The sequence below is a fragment of the Vulpes vulpes genome, chromosome 9, assembly GCF_048418805.1.
Source record: "Vulpes vulpes isolate BD-2025 chromosome 9, VulVul3, whole genome shotgun sequence".
Lineage (NCBI taxonomy): Eukaryota > Metazoa > Chordata > Mammalia > Carnivora > Canidae > Vulpes > Vulpes vulpes.
The window spans coordinates 83,116,705-83,124,963 of NC_132788.1; the positions used below are offsets into that span (position 1 = coordinate 83,116,705).

The 8,259-nt window shown below is 39.0% G+C and overlaps 1 long non-coding RNA gene across 1 annotated transcript in view; it reads left to right on the plus strand.

Moving 5' to 3' along the window:
- LOC140593924 (uncharacterized) overlaps positions 1 to 4,280 on the plus strand; it is a 268,532-nt gene extending 264,252 nt beyond the window's left edge. The window contains exon 4 of the long non-coding RNA XR_011994356.1: positions 4,177 to 4,280. This is a non-coding gene — a long non-coding RNA (uncharacterized lncRNA). The remainder of the gene's footprint in view (positions 1 to 4,176) is intronic.
- The last annotated feature ends 3,979 nt before the right edge of the window (positions 4,281 to 8,259 follow it).

Genomic DNA, 8,259 nt, shown 5'->3' on the forward strand with positions numbered 1-8,259 from the left:
CATTTTTTTTTTTTTTTTTTTTGAGAAAACATTTTGTTTGGAATGCTGGAGTCCTACTTTGTTTGAGCTAGAAGAGACTTGAGAAGCTATCCCCGGGCTGCACCCTGGCATTCCTCCCATGCCCCGCCTTCAGCCTGGGCAGGTCCAGTACCCAGGGGGAAGTATGTTCATTCGTGGGGCCATTTCTGAACTGTGTGGACTGTTTGAAAGTCCTTCCAAATAATGAAACAAAGCTTATTTCCTTACAAACTCTATTTATTGCTTCCAGTTTTCTTTTTTGGATAAAATCATAACATCTCATTTACCTCTTATTTGGAGCACTTACCAGTTTTTCATGTATTTGTGTGATTTGTTTTCTTGGAACTATGTGACCCCCGTTAGATGTACGTACTCTGACAATGAGATGGTGTCTTCTGTTGCTCACTATTATTTCTCTAGCCCTGTCTTGCTGCTAGGGCATGAATATGTCAATCAATGAATGTTTTGTCCCAAAAAGTCTTAGGGAAGAATGCATGGGTTAAAACCTCCCATATCAGTCCATTAACAATTTGACAATAGCTGTCATGGTTCTTCTCCAGGTTTTCTCATGCTTGAGTCAAGAATCTCGTGTCTTTTAACTTTCTGTACACAGGCCATAGTATCTGGTCCTTCTCTCTCAATGCACCCTGCTCTGTTATAAGAATTAGGTCTCTCCCCAGGAGCTTTTGGGAAGGCAACCCAGAAGAGACGCATGAGGATTCTGGGCCCCAAAGTGTGTGGAAGTGTTCCCGAGGCGGCGAGGCCAAGAAGGGCACCTTCAGGGATGCACTTAGAGCACCTGCCATCAACTGTTCCTTCATCTGGCAGTTTTTTACCATTCCCTTGAACTTCCTAGGTGGATCTTCTTAGGGGAACTGTTGCTTTGTCCATCTTCCTCACGAACTTCACTATTCATCCATCGTGATCACTTCCTTGATATTGACCCACCTTCCAGGGCAGCCTGAGATTCAGAGCTGACTTTGGCGGGTTAGTCTGGTCAAGTCAGGGTTCCGCCCATGTTTTGCATGGCCTGAGGCAAAGTAGGGTACTTTTTTGAGATTTAGTGGTTTCTTTAAAATGCAGAGTATAATCATACTCAGCTTTTAAAATCATTATGAGAATTACCAGTAAATTGAGGTGAAGCACCTGACCCATACTAAGTTCTAATACACTGTGACTCTTACTCTTGCCCCTTCCCTTCTGGTAAACTGCTGTAGCTCACTTCCAGGGGTATAGCTACGTGTCCAGAGGCCCCACGGACACCCCATCAATGGTCAGTAGAGGTGGACCTATTTCAGTTCCTTCCACCTACACAGCTGATAGCTTGGTGTCTCCATCTTTGATACTTTCAGTGTCTGGGCTCTTGGGATCCAGAGATTTTTTTTTTTTTTTAAATTTTTTGATCAGGCTGTACAGGAATCAGATTTGACACATTCTTTAACTTCTCTAATTCGGGGTTTCTGTTTCTCTTGGTGTTACAAAGGCCTGGATTTCTTCGATCTTGTCTCTCTGGGTTTCATGTGGGGAACCAGTGTACTCATTTCATTCTGGTCAAGATTTCACTCAATAGGTTTATTGCAGATTGCTGCAGCTGCAATCAATGTTTACAATCTGACGACAAGTTGGAGATTAAGGCTTGTCATCACTATTTGATTAACCTCAAATTAAGCAGTTTCTGGTCCCATTCCGTGCCCTTCCACAAACCAGAGAGCTGCTAACGCAGTGCCCGGGGTCCTAACAGATTCCGGGTGGCACTCCTGGAAAGCAGAGCCCGGCTTCACAGCCGCTCTGAAGAGCAGTGCTATTTGATCCTTACATTGATCCTTACTCGTGTGCCTGAGGACTGAAGCTAGGCAGCTTTTTAAAGTGTATGTCAAGGGAGGGGAAGAAAGAAGGGTGGTCTTGGAGTTCTAGGAAGCATGTAATACACGAACTGTAGAGGATGCGCCAAAAAGTATTCCAGAGACTGAAAAAAACCCTCTGTAACTAATATTTTAAAACAACTTTGTTTTTCATATTATAGAAGTAGTATTTGCCAACAGTAAAATTATAAATAGTAATTATTAAAAAAAAAAAAGGAAAAAAAGGAGGAGAAAAAGGATAAATTCATCCAAATTCTTTTTCTTCACACATGCTTTTAAGGCTTACCTGAGCTGTAAGGTCTGATAGCCACTAGCCATGGATGGCTTGTGAATATTTATTTATTTATTTAAATTTATTTAAATTATTTATTTATTTATTCATGACAGATGCAGATAGAGGCAGAGATAGCAGAGGGAGAAAGAGGCTTCCAGTGGGGAGCCTGATGCACTACTCGGTCCCAGGACCCCAGGATCATAACCTGAGCCAAAGGCAGACGCACAACCACTGAACCTCCCAGGTGCTCCTGGCTTGTGAATATTTAAAACACAGCAAGACTGAATTGACATGTGCCAAGTATAAACTACATACCAGGTTTTGAAGGCTTACTGTAGTAAAAAAAAGTTAATTATTATTATTTTGGTATATTGGGTTATATAAAATATCATTAAATAAATTTCACCTAATTCTCTTTACTTTTTTAAATGTGACTGCCACATGCTTTAAAATTACAAATGTGGTTTGTATTATATTTCTATTGAATAGTGCAATTTTAGAGCTTTGTCTTCGCATATATAAAATTTTTTAAAAAGAAGAACCAGATTCAACATACTACTTTGTATCTTCCTTTCTTAGTTCATAGTAGATTGTGAATATATTCATGTCCTATATGTGATATAGCATGATTTTTAATCCTTTGTTACATTTCATTATATGGTGTGCCTTAATTGATTAATCCCTTGTGGTTGAACATTTATTACCATTAAAAATTTTTTGAATTACTCATGAATGTATTTCTGACTATATATTTGTCTTCATCTTTAATTATGCTCCTAGGATTTGTTTCTGGAGGCTAATTAATTGAGTTACAGGCTTACTTGTGGTATTTAAGCAAATTGCTATACAGAGAGGTGATACTGATTCATACTTACTTGGGCAGTTTATGAAAATGCTTATTTTACTTCACCTTTATCAACACCAGATATCATCATTCTTTCTTTTAATTCTTTAAAAAAAAGTTTTTGAATTCTTAAAAAAAATTTTTTGTTGTAGCTGACATACAATGTTACATTAGTTTTAGCTGTACAGCATAGTGATTCAACAAGTCTATAGTTTATGCTTTGCTCACAAGTGTAACCCTAGCTGTCATCATACAATGCTCTTAGAATTCCATTGACTATATTCTTTGTGCAGTACCTTTCATCCTTGTGACTTCATTCCATAACTGGAAGCCTGTATCTCTCATTCCTCTTTACCCATTTTCCCATACCTTCAACCCCTATAATCTGGCAACCATGGATTTGTTCTCTGTTTTTATAGGTCTGTTCATGCTTTGTTTGTTTGCTAGATTCCACATGCAAGTGAAATCATATTATCATTGTTCTTCACTCTTATTTTTATAAGCAGTATTGTTATAGGTTTGCTCAGCAAATTAATGAGTCTTAGGCTTGCTGGCTTCTATACTGGTCCTGCAGGTACTTCAGAAAACTTTCTTTTATCCATTGATTCTTCTTTTATCCATCAACTATTGAGCACCCATAGTATGTCCAGTACTGCCCAAAGATTTGTAGAAGCCATGGTATCTGATTTCTTGAAATCTCTTATATATTTTTAAAATATTTATTTATTTATATATATATATATTTATTTATTTATTTAGAGAGAATGAGCAGGAGGAGAAGAAGGAGAAAGTCTCAAACAGACTCTTTGATGAACGCAGAGCCCAAGGAGAGGCTCCATCTCACGACCCTGAGATCGTGACCTATACCAAAACCAAGAGTTGGACACTTAACTGACTGTGCCACCCAGGTGCCCCTGGAAATCCCTTATATTTCATACTTAAAATGGAAAAGAAAAGAAGAAAAAATAAGCAGGGCATGGACCATATGACTCTTACCACAGTATTTCCAGCACCTAAACAGAGTGTCTGGCATATGGTCGACTCCCAGTAAATATTGTTGAATAAATTCACAAATAAGCATGTGATAATGTTTATACACATGATGAGGAAAACAAAATAAGAGGGAGATGATTTTAAGATAGGGACAGTTAGGGAAGGCTGCCTGCCATTGTCTTTAGCAAACAGAAGCCAGAGGACTTGGGAGCTGAATCTGCAGAGGGCTGCAGGAGAGAGGCCACCAACAGAGCAGACGGAAGATCCTGAGGGGTAAGTAGAGAAAAGCCAGGACGCCAGCTCTGATACCTACATTCTGGTGTAAGTACGGTACTTATTCTTCCTGCACTTTGGTTTCCTCCTCTGTAAAGTGTGCATACTAATCCCGGCCTCAAAAGGTTGTGATGGAAATAAATAAAGGAGAGCACTTAGTGCATGATGTTTCTTGACTTGTATTGATCAGGGGCTTCCCTATATCAACTTCTTACTGTCTGTTCATTTAGCCATTTAGCATTCCTTATAAGTTAATCAGAAGAAAAACAGAGGAGAAACTTACCCTGATAGACCCGGACCTTCCATTTAGACTTGAAAAGTTCTGCACATCCCCAGTGAGGTGGCTGTTGCGTGCTGAATTGTGCATATCAAACCCTTATACTGTGCTAAAAATCTGTAGGATATTTCATGTAGTTGGATAATTAGGCCACATGCTGTTGGCTCTGCTCAAAAATGGTCATTTAAGTGTCCTTTTATTATTTTTGGCATCCAGTGGGAAGTTTAAATAGCCACTGCCAGTGTGGTTTCTATAGACTCTTTAAAAAATGCTGAAATTGAACAGAGTTTAATAAAATTGCTGGATTGTTAGCTCTAGCAAGCTCTCCCTGAGATAAACCTGAAAAAACAAACCCCAAACCCCAAAGTAAATACTTCCATAAATCGGGGACTTTCACAAGTGCTCTCAAGGGAGTGTAGGTTGACTCATACAGAGTTAAGTTTACAAGCAAGGGTGGAAGCTGGCAGCTTCTGACTGATTTGACCCCCTCATTCTTCTTTGCTTAACAGAGATCTGTACTAAAAATGAATGGCGGCATTCGGAACTAAGGGACCCCAAAATATCATCACCCTAAGTTTTTACGTAGAAAGATGAATAGTCAGGTGGTGCAAAATAAATGGATGTATTTCAGATGTATGAAGTTCTTAAGTCACAAGGCCCTTTTAGGGTATATAATTCTTACATGAATAAGACATTGGATATGAAGAGCAGCTTATATATGTATTCAGTCTTTACAAGGTCCTCGTCACTATTTAAAATTTTTTATGCATATTATCTCATTTAATCCTCACAGTGGACATGTGAGTGGGGAGTGTTTTCTTCATTTTGCAGATAAGGAAAGTGAGGTTCAGAGAAGCAAGCCAAGTGATTGCAGTCTCCTGTTTAGTGAGTAGCAGAGGCAGGGTTGTAAATGCACAGCCCAAGTCCAGAGTTGAACTCTCAGCTGCTGTTCTATGCCATTTCTCTCTTATGGAGTAACCTGAGAATGTGAGGAAATTTTTTTAAAAGATTTATTTGTTTATTTCACAGAAAGAGAGAGTAGAGTGAGGGGAGGGCCAGAGGGAGAGACTCTTCAAACAGGCTCCCTGCTCAGTGCTGAACCTGAGGTGGGGGCTCCACCCCCTGACTCATGAGATCATGACTTGATCTGAAACCAAGATTTAGACACTTAACCGACTGAGCCACCCAGGTGCCCCTATGAGGCAATTTTGTTAAGGATAATAGCTCAGGTAAGCCTGTGTGGGAGATTCAGGTATAATTTTTATTCCCGCAAATTACTTGCAGATTATAGACACGTTCTTTGGTTCATTACTAGACAACACCTCCTTAATGGATCTCAATATCAAATCCGCTGCCCTAGTTGAGCTAAAGGTGTTTATAACCAATGAGGCAAGATGTTTACTGAGTATTTGGTTCATATTAATGATTTTTGATTTTTAACAGACAAATGTTATTAAAAAATGTGACTTACACTAGTTATATCATGTGTTGAAAAGTATCTTTAATTGCACTTTTATTGACTCTGAGAGGATGCATAGTGGATTCCACAATTTTAATTAACTGTTCCTCCTCTGACATTTCATTACTGGTTTCAGAAGTGATAGAGGATGCCAGAGCTACCTGTCAGAATTTTTCTATACAGAAGCTAAGATGGAGAAATGTTAGTGTCTTAATAGTTGAAGAAGGAGGGGAATGGTTGTTAGCTTCACATGTTACTAACATAGTAAACAAAACTTCCATCATTTTAGGTAAATTGTTTAGAAGATTTATTTATTTTAGAGAGAGCGTGTGCATGTGCCTGCACACACATGCAGGGAGAAGGGGCAGAAGGAGAAGAGAATCTCAAGCAGACTTCCTGTGGAGTGAGGGGCTGGCCACAGGGCTTCATCTGCCCACCCTGAGATCATGACCTGAGCTGAAACCAAGGGTCGGGCACTTAACCAACTGCACCACCCATGTGCCTCATTTTAGGTGAATTTTTAAAATTTGAGCAAGTAACAGACCAATTGAAATTAAAAATAAAGAAATCCCTTACTTCAACTATTATTTTTATATTACAAAACAAGAGCTTCCTCCTGAAAGTGAGCATCTCTCAGAAATCATATATCTTTACTTGAAAGAGTTTCTGAGAATTTTCTGTGAGTCAGAAGAGGTAAAAATGTGAAGGTCAAAGATAATGGGTCCCCATCTAACACTGGGCTGATTTGCCAAGCACCTACGACACATTTTTATTTCTTTTTTTGTAGTAAAAGCCAGAGAGAACACAGTGGAGTTTAAACACAGTTTCTGTATCTGGTGGCCACATGGGCAGATGAAGGTAAGGAGGCCAATTTATCCGGCAAATGTGGCTAAGCACATAATTACCTCCCTTGACACCTGATGAAACTTTGCCACATCCCCACGAAAAATCTCTGGGCAGTCCTTCCAAGTCATTTTCAAAGATCTCGCCATGGCAGGTGAGCTTATTTATTTATTTCCATTTGGAGACCTTCACCTTTCCATTGGCTCTTTTAAGGTTTAGCTCCTGTATAATGAATGGAGACAGCAGGTGCTTCATTACCAGGTATCTCCCTGCTGCAGACGCTGCCCAGAGAAGTTTCTCTCTGTTTGGCTTGCAAGCCTCATTTATTTTCCTGAGCTTTCTAATGTGGGCTGAGCCCGGCCGACTACATTATTAAATTACCATTATTATACTGTGATGTCTTGGCATGATCAGGGGCTGAGTTGGAAAGGTTAGTGTTGGATGGGAACCATGTTTTGTCTCTTTCCTGAGCTGCCCCAAATGGACCTTCACTGACTTTTTGGGTCAGAATCAGCACCAAGATCCTATGATGACAAGGGAAGATCTGACCACAATAGAGGCGTTTCTCCTACAGTGTAAGGAATGGGCATTTCACTTTTAAGTAGGTTGATTTGATTTGGGATCAACTGGACAATTCATGATTGGAATTTTTTAGGTGGGGAGGGGGTAGCATTTGACATTCAAAATTATTTGACATTTCAGAAGTTATAATGTCATTTTAAAAGCTTTAATATCACTAATATATTTTCATATAACTCATTTATGGTTTATACTAGCCTTCAAAGACTGTCCATTCTCAGCAGAGGAGTTTTAATTAAAAATATTTTATTGCCACTTCAAGCCTCCTTAAATTAAGACACTGCTCTTCTGTTTTTCTGCCTCTCACACTCTTCATAATCAAACTACTATTATCAGCAATGATAAAAGTTATTGCTGTCTTTCTTATTTTCAGTGTTTTTTCCATCATTACTGTATCACCAGTGCCTGTACAAGGGTAGCACGTAATAGATGCTCAGTAAATTCTTGTTGCATGAATGGTTTCATGCTGCCCCAGGATTGTGTGTTCTAACCATCCTAGAAAATGTTGTATCACATGTGCTCTGCTGGCTCCAATCTTTGGAATTTTACTCGCCTCTCAGAAATGTCCTTTGCCTTTCAAGTCTCAGCCCTTCTTATTTTGTGTATCTGTGAGTTTTCTTCTCATGTCCTTACATAAGCACAGTTTATGATATATATTAGGTACTCAGTAAATACCTTAATGGGTTATTGAATGACTCTACATGTATACAGTTAACTCAAGAGAAATTATATGTGGAATTTTATAAATCTCTTTTATAATAACTCAGAACTCTTCCATGGCTCCCTATTCCCTTTAGCAGTGGCTTTCTAATTATGACAGTTTGATCATGAGATCAT